Source organism: Oncorhynchus masou, unplaced genomic scaffold (assembly GCF_036934945.1).
Source record: "Oncorhynchus masou masou isolate Uvic2021 unplaced genomic scaffold, UVic_Omas_1.1 unplaced_scaffold_2401, whole genome shotgun sequence".
Classification (NCBI taxonomy): Eukaryota; Metazoa; Chordata; class Actinopteri; order Salmoniformes; family Salmonidae; genus Oncorhynchus; species Oncorhynchus masou.
The window spans coordinates 33,826-46,734 of record NW_027008856.1 but is presented as its reverse complement, the minus strand read 5'-3'; positions in this window follow the sequence as shown (position 1 = coordinate 46,734).

Sequence of the window (12,909 nt, the reverse complement as noted above, 5' to 3'; positions counted from 1 at the left end):
GTAGTGTGTGCTGTGTAGATCTCGTCACCTATTGGACTGTATGTGTGTGTAGTGTGCGCTGTGTAGATCTCGTCACCTATTGGACTGTATGTGTGTGTAGTGTGTGCTGTGTAGATCTCGTCACCTATTGGACTGTATGTGTGTGCTGTGTAGATCTCGTCACCAATTGGACTGTATGTGTGTGCAGTGTGTGCTGTGTAGATCTCGTCACCTATTGGACTGTATGTGTGTGCAGTGTGTGCTGTGTATTTCTCGTCACCTATTGGACTGTATGTGTGTGTAGTGTGTGCTGTGTAGATCTCGTCACCTATTGGACTGTATGTGTGTGTAGTGTGTGCTGTGTAGATCTCGTCACCTATTGGACTGTATGTGTGTGTAGTGTGTGCTGTGTAGATCTCATCACCTATTGGACTGTATGTGTGTGTAGTGTGTGCTGTGTAGATCTCGTCACCTATTGGACTGTATGTGTGTGTAGTGTGTGCTGTGTAGATCTCGTCACCTATTGGACTGTATGTGTGTGTAGTGTGTGCTGTGTAGATCTCGTCACCTATTGGACTGTATGTGTGTGTAGTGTGTGCTGTGTAGATCTCGTCACCTATTGGACTGTATGTGTGTGTAGTGTGTGCTGTGTAGATCTCGTCACCTATTGGACTGTATGTGTGTGTAGTGTGTGCTGTGTAGATCTCGTCACCTATTGGACTGTATGTGTGTGTAGTGTGTGCTGTGTAGATCTCGTCACCTATTGGACTGTATGTGTGTGTAGTGTGCGCTGTGTAGATCTCGTCACCTATTGGACTGTATGTGTGTGTAGTGTGTGCTGTGTAGATCTCGTCACCTATTGGACTGTATGTGTGTGCTGTGTAGATCTCGTCACCAATTGGACTGTATGTGTGTGCAGTGTGTGCTGTGTAGATCTCGTCACCTATTGGACTGTATGTGTGTGTAGTGTGTGCTGTGTAGATCTCGTCACCTATTGGACTGTATGTGTGTGTAGTGTGTGCTGTGTAGATCTCGTCACCTATTGGACTGTATGTGTGTGTAGTGTGTGCTGTGTAGATCTCGTCACCCATTGGACTGTATGTGTGTGTAGTGTGTGCTGTGTAGATCTCGTCACCTATTGGACTGTATGTGTGTGTAGTGTGTGCTGTGTAGATCTCGTCACCTATTGGACTGTATGGGTGTGTAGTGTGTGCTGTGTAGATCTCGTCACCTATTGGACTGTATGTGTGTGTAGTGTGTGCTGTGTAGATCTCGTCACCTATTGGACTGTATGTGTGTGTAGTGTGTGCTGTGTAGATCTCGTCACCTATTGGACTGTATGTGTGTGTAGTGTGCGCTGTGTAGATCTCGTCACCTATTGGACTGTATGTGTGTGTAGTGTGTGCTGTGTAGATCTCGTCACCTATTGGACTGTATGTGTGTGCTGTGTAGATCTCGTCACCAATTGGACTGTATGTGTGTGCAGTGTGTGCTGTGTAGATCTCGTCACCTATTGGACTGTATGTGTGTGCAGTGTGTGCTGTGTATTTCTCGTCACCTATTGGACTGTATGTGTGTGTAGTGTGTGCTGTGTAGATCTCGTCACCTATTGGACTGTATGTGTGTGTAGTGTGTGCTGTGTAGATCTCGTCACCTATTGGACTGTATGTGTGTGTAGTGTGTGCTGTGTAGATCTCATCACCTATTGGACTGTATGTGTGTGTAGTGTGTGCTGTGTAGATCTCGTCACCTATTGGACTGTATGTGTGTGTAGTGTGTGCTGTGTAGATCTCGTCACCTATTGGACTGTATGTGTGTGTAGTGTGTGCTGTGTAGATCTCGTCACCTATTGGACTGTATGTGTGTGTAGTGTGTGCTGTGTAGATCTCGTCACCTATTGGACTGTATGTGTGTGTAGTGTGTGCTGTGTAGATCTCGTCACCTATTGGACTGTATGTGTGTGTAGTGTGTGCTGTGTAGATCTCGTCACCTATTGGACTGTATGTGTGTGTAGTGTGTGCTGTGTAGATCTCGTCACCTATTGGACTGTATGTGTGTGTAGTGTGCGCTGTGTAGATCTCGTCACCTATTGGACTGTATGTGTGTGTAGTGTGTGCTGTGTAGATCTCGTCACCTATTGGACTGTATGTGTGTGCTGTGTAGATCTCGTCACCAATTGGACTGTATGTGTGTGCAGTGTGTGCTGTGTAGATCTCGTCACCTATTGGACTGTATGTGTGTGTAGTGTGTGCTGTGTAGATCTCGTCACCTATTGGACTGTATGTGTGTAGTGTGTGCTGTGTAGATCTCGTCACCTATTGGACTGTATGTGTGTGTAGTGTGTGCTGTGTAGATCTCGTCACCTATTGGACTGTATGTGTGTGTAGTGTGTGCTGTGTAGATCTCGTCACCTATTGGACTGTATGTGTGTGTAGTGTGCGCTGTGTAGATCTCGTCACCTATTGGACTGTATGTGTGTGTAGTGTGTGCTGTGTAGATCCCGTCACCTATTGGACTGTATGTGTGTGCTGTGTAGATCTCGTCACCTATTGGACTGTATGTGTGTGCAGTGTGTGCTGTGTAGATCTCGTCACCTATTGGACTGTATGTGTGTGTAGTGTGTGCTGTGTAGATCTCGTCACCTATTGGACTGTATGTGTGTGTAGTGTGTGCTGTGTAGATCTCGTCACCTATTGGACTGTATGTGTGTGTAGTGTGTGCTGTGTAGATCTCGTCACCTATTGGACTGTATGTGTGTGTAGTGTGTGCTGTGTAGATCTCGTCACCTATTGGACTGTATGTGTGTGTAGTGTGTGCTGTGTAGATCTCGTCACCTATTGGACTGTATGTGTGTGTAGTGTGTGCTGTGTAGATCTCGTCACCTATTGGACTGTATGTGTGTGTAGTGTGCGCTGTGTAGATCTCGTCACCTATTGGACTGTATGTGTGTGTAGTGTGTGCTGTGTAGATCTCGTCACCTATTGGACTGTATGTGTGTGCTGTGTAGATCTCGTCACCTATTGGACTGTATGTGTGTGTAGTGTGTGCTGTGTAGATCTCGTCACCTATTGGACTGTATGTGTGTGTAGTGTGTGCTGTGTAGATCTCGTCACCTATTGGACTGTATGTGTGTGTAGTGTGTGCTGTGTAGATCTCGTCACCTATTGGACTGTATGTGTGTGTAGTGTGTGCTGTGTAGATCTCGTCACCTATTGGACTGTATGTGTGTGTAGTGTGTGCTGTGTAGATCTCGTCACCTATTGGACTGTATGTGTGTGTAGTGTGAGCTGTGTAGATCTCGTCACCTATTGGACTGTATGTGTGTGTAGTGTGCGCTGTGTAGATCTCGTCACCTATTGGACTGTATGTGTGTGTAGTGTGCGCTGTGTAGATCTCGTCACCTATTGGACTGTATGTGTGTGTAGTGTGTGCTGTGTAGATCTCGTCACCTATTGGACTGTATGTGTGTGCTGTGTAGATCTCGTCACCTATTGGACTGTATGTGTGTGTAGTGTGTGCTGTGTAGATCTCGTCACCTATTGGACTGTATGTGTGTGTAGTGTGTGCTGTGTAGATCTCGTCACCTATTGGACTGTATGTGTGTGTAGTGTGTGCTGTGTAGATCTCGTCACCTATTGGTCTGTATGTGTGTGTAGTGTGTGCTGTGTAGATCTCGTCACCTATTGGACTGTATGTGTGTGTAGTGTGTGCTGTGTAGATCTCATCACCTATTGGACTGTATGTGTGTGTAGTGTGTGCTGTGTAGATCTCGTCACCTATTGGACTGTATGTGTGAGTAGTGTGTGCTGTGTAGATCTCGTCACCTATTGGACTGTATGTGTGTGTAGTGTGTGCTGTGTAGATCTCGTCACCTATTGGACTGTATGTGTGTGTAGTGTGTGCTGTGTAGATCTCGTCACCTATTGGGGACTGTATGTGTGTGTAGTGGTTGGAGCGAGCGGTCGCATCTACACTTCGGTCCGCAGGTAGTATAACTTTTCATTACATTTCGTTATAGTACAACGGTTTGATTTGTCTAATCTTAGCAATTTCTTCTTAGCCAGCTACATAGCCGTCTTTGTATCAACGACAATTGCATAATTATCGTATTTCGTCGTCCTAACGTATCTGCCCAGCAGCTAGCTAAGCAGCTAGCTAACATCCACTGTCCACTAGCACTGTAGAAACTATTACACTCTACTGAACGACTCGATTAGCGTAGTGTCAGCGTAGTGTCAGCTAGCTACATAGTTGTCTTCGTATCCAAGATAATTGTGCAGTTTAGAGTGTGTAGACTTAGAGTGATTATCTTAATTTACCGAGGTTAGCTAGCCAGCTATTTGTCGTCCTTAACGTTTGTTTGATCGTAGCTAGCCAGCTACATAGCCGTCTTTGTATCTAAGACAATTGTGTAGCCTAGAGCGATTTTCTAGGTTAGCTGGCCAGCTATTGTCGTTCTTCTAACGTAGCTAGCCAGCTAGCCCCCGAATAGCAGCACTGTAGTAACTATTACAGTACAACGGTTTGTTTTGTTTGATCGTAGCTAGCTAGCTACATAGCCGTCTTTGTATCTAAGACAATTGTGTAGCCTAGAGCGATTTTCTAGGTTAGCCAGCCAGCTATTGTCGTTCTTTTAAAGTAACGGAACGCAATCAACCTTGCTAGCTAGCCAGCTAGCCCCGAATAGCAGCACTGTAGAAACTATTACACTCGACGGAACGACTTGATTAGTGTAGTGTCAACATCGCAGCCACTACCAGCTAGCCTACTCCAGCAGTACTGTATCATTTCAATCATTTTAGTCAATAAGATTCTTGCTACGTAAGCTTAACTTTCTGAACATTCGAGACGTGGAGTCCACTTGTCATTCCAATCTCCTTTGCATTAGCGTAGCCTCTTCTGTACCCTGTTAACTATGTGTCTATCTATCCCTGTTCTCTCCTCTCTGCACAGACCATACAAACGCTCCACACCGCGTGGCCGCGGCCACCCTAATCTGGTGGTCCCAGCGCGCACGACCCACGTGGAGTTCCTGGTCTCCGGTAGCCTCTGGAACTGCCGATCTGCGGCCAACAAGGCAGAGTTCATCTCAGCCTATGCCTCCCTCCAGTCCCTCGACTTCCTGGCACTGACGGAAACATGGATCACCACAGATAACACTGCTACTCCTACTGCTCTCTCTTCGTCCGCCCACGTGTTCTCGCACACCCCGAGAGCTTCTGGTCAGCGGGGTGGTGGCACCGGGATCCTCATCTCTCCCAAGTGGTCATTCTCTCTCTCTCCCCTTACCCATCTATCTATCGCCTCCTTTGAATTCCATGCTGTCACAGTTACCAGCCCTTTCAAGCTTAACATTCTTATCATTTATCGCCCTCCAGGTTCCCTCGGAGAGTTCATCAATGAGCTTGATGCCTTGATAAGCTCCTTTCCTGAGGACGGCTCACCTCTCACAGTCCTGGGCGACTTTAACCTCCCCACGTCTACCTTTGACTCATTCCTCTCTGCCTCCTTCTTTCCACTCCTCTCCTCTTTGACCTCACCCTCTCACCTTCCCCCTACTCACAAGGCAGGCAATACGCTCGACCTCATCTTTACTAGATGCTGTTCTTCCACTAACCTCACTGCAACTCCCCTCCAAGTCTCCGACCACTACCTTGTATCCTTTTCCCTCTCGCTCTCATCCAACACTTCCCACACTGCCCCTACTCGGATGGTATCGCGCCGTCCCAACCTTCGCTCTCTCTCCCCCGCTACTCTTTCCTCTTCCATCCTATCATCTCTTCCCTCTGCTCATACCTTCTCCAACCTTTCTCCTGACTCTGCCTCCTCAACCCTCCTCTCTTCCCTTTCTGCATCCTTTGACTCTCTATGTCCCCTATCCTCCAGGCCGGCTCGGTCCTCCCCTCCCGCTCCGTGGCTCGATGACTCATTGCGAGCTCACAGAACAGAGCTCCGGGCAGCCGAGCGGAAATGGAGGAAAACTCGCCTCCTGCGGACCTGGCATCCTTTCACTCCCTCCTCTCTACATTTTCCTCCTCTGTCTCTGCTGCTAAAGCCACTTTCTACCACTCTAAATTCCAAGCATCTGCCTCTAACCCTAGGAAGCTCTTTGCCACCTTCTCCTCCCTCCTGAATCCTCCTCCCCCTCCCCCCCTCCTCCCTCTCTGCAGATGACTTCGTCAACCATTTTGAAAAGAAGGTCGACGACATCCGATCCTCGTTTGCTAAGTCAAACGACACCGCTGGTTCTGCTCACACTGCCCTACCCTGTGCTCTGACCTCTTTCTCCCCTCTCTCTCCAGATGAAATCTCGCTTCTTGTGACGGCCGGCCGCCCAACAACCTGCCCGCTCGACCCTATCCCCTCCTCTCTCCTCCAGACCATTTCCGGGGACCTTCTCCCTTACCTCACCTCGCTCATCAACTCATCCCTGACCGCTGGCTACGTCCCTTCCGTCTTCAAGAGAGCGAGAGTTGCACCCCTTCTGAAAAAACCTACACTCGATCCCTCCGATGTCATCAACTACAGACCAGTATCCCTTCTTTCTTTTCTCTCCAAAACTCTTGAACGTGCCGTCCTTGGCCAGCTCTCCCGCTATCTCTCTCAGAATGACCTTCTTGATCCAAATCAGTCAGGTTTCAAGACTAGTCACTCAACTGAGACTGCTCTTCTCTGCATCACGGAGGCGCTCCGCACTGCTAAAGCTAACTCTCTCTCCTCTGCTCTCATCCTTCTAGACCTATCGGCTGCCTTCGATACTGTGAACCATCAGATCCTCCTCTCCACCCTCTCCGAGTTGGGCATCTCCGGCGCGGCCCACGCTTGGATTGCGTCCTACCTGACAGGTCGCTCCTACCAGGTGGCGTGGCGAGAATCTGTCTCCTCGCCACGCGCTCTCACCACTGGTGTCCCCCAGGGCTCTGTTCTAGGCCCTCTCCTATTCTCGCTATACACCAAGTCACTTGGCTCTGTCATAACCTCACATGGTCTCTCCTATCATTGCTATGCAGACGACACACAATTAATCTTCTCCTTTCCCCTTCTGATGACCAGGTGGCGAATCGCATCTCTGCATGTCTGGCAGACATATCAGTGTGGATGACGGATCACCACCTCAAGCTGAACCTCGGCAAGACGGAGCTGCTCTTCCTCCCGGGGAAGGACTGCCCGTTCCATGATCTCGCCATCACGGTTGACAACTCCATTGTGTCCTCCTCCCAGAGCGCTAAGAACCTTGGCGTGATCCTGGACAACACCCTGTCGTTCTCAACCAACATCATGGCGGTGGCCCGTTCCTGTAGGTTCATGCTCTACAACATCCGCAGAGTACGACCCTGCCTCACACAGGAAGCGGTGCAGGTCCTAATCCAGGCACTTGTCATCTCCCGTCTGGATTACTGCAACTCGCTGTTGGCTGGGCTCCCTGCCTGTGCCATTAAACCCCTACAACTCATCCAGAACGCCGCAGCCCGTCTGGTGTTCAACCTTCCCAAGTTCTCTCACGTCACCCCGCTCCTCCGCTCTCTCCACTGGCTTCCAGTTGAAGCTCGCATCCGCTACAAGACCATGGTGCTTGCCTACGGAGCTGTGAGGGGAACGGCACCGCAGTACCTCCAGGCTCTGATCAGGCCCTACACCCAAACAAGGACACTGCGTTCATCCACCTCTGGCCTGCTCGCCTCCCTACCATTGAGGAAGTACAGTTCCCGCTCAGCCCAGTCAAAACTGTTCGCTGCTCTGGCCCCCCAATGGTGGAACAAACTCCCTCACGACGCCAGGACAGCGGAGTCAATCACCACCTTCCGGAGACACCTGAAACCCCACCTCTTCAAGGAATACCTAGGATAGGATAAGTAATCCTTCTCACCACCCCCCCCCTTAATGATTTAGATGCACTATTGTAAAGTGGCTGTTCCACTGGATGTCAGAAGGTGAATTCACCAATTTGTAAGTCGCTCTGGATTAGAGCGTCTGCTAAATGACTTAAATGTAAATGTAAATGTAGTGTGTGCTGTGTAGATCTCGTCACCTATTGGACTGTATGTGTGTGTAGTGTGTGCTGTGTAGATCTCGTCACCTATTGGACTGTATGTGTGTGTAGTGTGTGCTGTGTAGATCTCATCACTTATTGGACTGTATGTGTGTGTAGTGTGTGCTGTGTAGCAATCCATGTAGGCAGTTACAAATACAGAATGACAAGAAAAATCTTGCAGTCAAATGTGGTGATTTGTCAGCTGATTTTAATGTGTTCATTTAATGTATTTATAAATCTCATTCTGAACCTGATGAAGATTTATCCTATCCAATCCCTATTCTTAAACTGTGTGTGGTTAGGTTTCAGCTCATAGCTGTCTGTGGTCACTGTAATGTCGTTAGTATTGGGGCTGGTGTCTAGTGCTTTGGTCCTCCCCCACTTTCCCCTCCTACCTGTGGGCACTGGATAGAGTTACATCTGAACCTCTTCTGGTTCTTAACACAACCTGTCTACAACTACAGCACCAAGCATGGAATCAGCCTGTGTGTCTGGAATAAACAGATGTTTCCTTTGCTGTAGACTGAAAGAGAACATGTGTCTGTAGTCAGGTCTCTTGGGGAGGAAGACGTTTCTCTCTCCAATGACTTTACCAGGTGAAGGTTAAATGAATGAAGACACATTGAGGGATATGAAAAGGCTGTCTGGGCTTCTGAAGGAAGCCTGCTTCCTCACCCGTCTTCCTCACCTCTCCTCTTTCTCCTCCTCCTCACCCCTCCTCCTACTTATCCCCCCTCCTCCTCACCCCTCCTCCTCCCTCCTCCTCTTCATCCCTTCTCCCCTCCTCCTCACCTTCTCCCCAGACCTCTTAGTCTTAGAGTTTTATTCAGTAGCTGTAGGAGAGAAAACGGGAATGTGGGGGTTCAAGGGGAAATCACAAGAGTACACACCCCAGCTGGCCAAGTCCTGAGTAGATTTGTCAGAGTAGAAATGGTCTCTCTCGCTCTCTCTCTCTGCTTTTCGAAGGCGCTTTGGCTTGAAACGAAGCACAGGACGGCAGTGCTCTTCGATTAGTCATTGGCCCCTGTGTTTGACAGTTCACAGACAGGCCTAATATGTCTGGGCAGAGAGAGACGTGAAACCTGGACCTGGGTTTTGGGTAATAGGCACCTCCGGCGATATTGGGATCATTCCTGTTCTCTGAATGTGTGGCATTTGTCTTATATTAATGCCAATGTTTCCTATGACATTTTGGTCTGTTGTGGTGCATACCTGGGTTTTGTGGGAATGCCAAATACCAAGAATGAGGTTAGAATATATTTTCATTGATTTAAACCTAGTACACAGTGTATTTCAGAAATACTATTTTTCTTTGACATGTCATTGAAAAATGTCAAATATCAGTGTTATGAACCCTGGGGTAGGAATATGAGCTTTTGAAATGATCATACTGACCCTGATATCAATAAATAGTCATTTGGTGGATAGTAGGCATACCTACAAATGAGTTTAACAAAATGTTTACACTATACTTAAGCAATAAGGCCAGAAGGGGTGTGATATTTGGTCTGATATACCACGGCTGTCAGCCAATCAGCATTCAGGGCTCAAACCACCCAGTTTATAATTGCAGTTATCATGCCCCTATTGGTCCCATATCACAACTCATTTACATTCTGTCTTCCCTTCATCTATTCATTCAGAAACATTACAAATAGAGCATCATTCAAAGGACCATGAAGAAATACATCAAGCTCAAACCTCCATTAGATGTAGGGGACAATATAAGCAGACCACTCTGTCTATAATGTTCCCTTCCTCCTCACACCTCTCAATGTCTGCGTCCAAAATGGCACACTATTCCCCTGCACTACTTTTGACCAGAGCCCTATAGGTACTGCACTACACAGGGAATAGGATGGGGCCCTGGCAAAAAAATAGTGCACTACATGGGGAATAGGGTGCTATTTGGGATGTAGACAATATCCCTGGCTGGCTCAGGAAGACGCTGGCTAAATATACAACTGACCCACCGCATGTTTGACTCCATCACAAAGCCAAGCAAACACAGTCTGTAGGCTCAGTGAAGTGGAGGTGGTATCATGTGGGGGGTGAAGGCTATTTTTCTTTAGGAAATCTGTTTAAACACCATTGAAAAAGTAGTGGCACCATGTCTGGATTGAAGAAGGAGCTTTGAGCTGTTGAGTTTTTTTCTAATTCTAATAAACAAACGTTTCATTTGATGATTAGAAAAACTCAAGGTGGTTTAGCTAATGTGGACCAGATGGGGGTTTGTTGCAACGATCTCAATTTTCCTAAGCGTTAGTGGAGGAGGGGTAATAAAAGCCATAGATTTTCACAGTTCGGCATGCAAACACCCTCCCTCGTGTTCAAACTCTCAGAGGGGACGGAAAGCAAGCGAGACCGCAAAATTATACTTTGTTTTTATTAAATCCAGTGATTGACAGCACAGAGAGATTTTTCCAGTCTGTAAATCCAGGCCATATTGAAGAGGACAGAGAGCACTGGGCCCTGGCATTATGCTACTGGCTGTAGTACAGGGTATGTGGTCTCTCCTCTCCTCTCCCCTCCCCTCCTCTCCTCTCCCCTCCCCTCCTCTCCTCTCCTCTCCTCTCCCCTCCCCTCCTCTCCTCTCCTCTCCTCTCCTCTCCTCTCCTCTCCCTCCTCTCCCTCCTCTCCTCTCCTCTCCTCCTCTCCCTCCTCTCCCTCTCCTCTCTCCTCTCCTCTCCTCTCCTCTCCTCTCTCCTCCTCTCCTCTCCTCTCCTCTCCCCTCCCCTCCTCTCCTCTCCCCTCCTCTCCTCTCCTCCTCTCCTCTCATGCTTTGTGGTAAACCACTGGGAGCTGACAGGTTAGCCTGGAGGAGCATTATGCTTCCTTTACAATCAAAACATATCAGCTCAGTTTTTTTCAGTTCCAAAATTGTACGTGCAAAGCAAAGCTGGTTACAGGGCCAAGTGGCCGTGGGCCCAAAGGTGCGGTGGATTGGAAGTCTTGTGCACATATGTCGGAATATGCTAAACATGTATATTAGATTGGAGCCTTGTAAAATGGGAAGGGCCTCCTGTTTCATTGGACTTGTAAAAGGATAAAACGCTCACAGCTGTGCACTAGTGTTAGTACCTCTTATTACGGTAAACAGCCTCTGATCTATCTAACTGACTACAGTAGGCCACTGCTTGACGTTGATTAAATCAGCTTAGTGACGTTGATTAAATCAGCTTAGTGACGTTGATTAAATCAGCTTAGTGACGTTGATTAAATCAGCTTAGTGACGTTGATTAAAACAGCTTAGTGACGTTGATTAAATCAGCTTAGTGACGTTGACACTAATCAGCTTTGTGACATTGATTAAAACAGCTTAGTGACTTTGATTAAATCAGCTTAGTGACGTTGATTAAATCAGCTTAGTGACGTTGATTAAATCAGCTTAATGACGTTGATTAAAACAGCTTAGTGACGTTGACTAAATCAGCTTAGTGACGTTGACTAAATCAACTTAGTGACATTGATTAAAACAGCTTAGTGACGTTGATTAAAACAGCTTAGTGACGTTGATTAAAACAGCTTAGTGACGTTGATTAAAACAGCTTAGTGACGTTGATTAAAACAGCTTAGTGACGTTGATTAAAACAGCTTAGTGACGTTGACTAAATCAGCTTAATGACGTTGATTAAAACAGCTTAGTGACGTTGACTAAATCAGCTTAGTGACGTTGACTAAATCAGCTTAGTGACATTGATTAAAACAGCTTAGTGACGTTGATTAAAACAGCTTAGTGACGTTGATTAAAACAGCTTAGTGACGTTGATTAAAACAGCTTAGTGACGTTGATTAAAACAGCTTAGTGACGTTGATTAAAACAGCTTAGTGACGTTGACTAAATCAGCTTAGTGACGTTGATTAAAACAGCATTGCTTTGGTGAACACTGGTCGTATTATTCTTTCTCTGTATTTCAGTCTTCATGATCGATCTCACAGCATTCTTCATGATCCCAAAGGATTCAAGAGATATAGCAGTTTGCAACAGATTTAGGTAACAAATTGCTCTCACTTGAAACCAGCCCCCGGTCTAGACGTCTGTTCTCTGGAGAACCCCAGGCAGGCATCTGCTCCTGCACTACCCACTCGGTTGGATCCTGACCTGGATCTCTGTATCCTGAGGATGGGAGTACTGTGTGAGCCTTCCTCCAAAAACTCCTGCTACTGCAGCTGTAACAGGAGTCACTGTGCTTCCTTAGCAGTATGGCTTCCATCCTGCCCCTTACAGGGCTCCAAGTCACACCAGGTATTAGAAAAGTTAGCAATTCCAATTTTAAGAAATTGAGGTTATGAATCCAACTCTGTTGCACAGCTTCAGCCTCCGTCCATCTGCAGTGGCTTTCAATCAGGCCTCTGTTCTGGCAGGACCCTCAGCAGGCCCACAGGGAGCCATGCTACAGCTCTCTGTTCTGGCAGGACCCTCAGTGTCCCACAGGGAGCCATGCTACAGCTCTCTGTTCTGGCAGGACCCTCAGCAGGCCCACGGGGAGCCATGCTACAGCTCTCTGTTCTGGCAGGACCCTCAGCGGGCCCACGTGGAGCCATGCTACAGCTCTCTGTTCTGGCAGGACCCTCAGCAGGCCCACGGGGAGCCATGCTACAGCTCTCTGTTCTGGCAGGACCCTCAGTGTCCCACAGGGAGCCATGCTACAGCTCTCTGTTCTGGCAGGACACTCAGCAGGCCCACGGGGAGCCATGCTACAGCTCTCTGTTCTGGCAGAACCCTCAGTGGCCCACGGGTAGCCATGCTACAGCTCTCTGTTCTGGCAGGACCCTCAGTGTCCCACAGGGAGCCATGCTACAGCTCTCTGTTCTGGCAGGACCCTCAGCGGGCCCACGGGGAGCCATGCTACAGCTCTCTGTTCTGGCAGGACCCTCAGCGGGTCCACGGGGAGCCA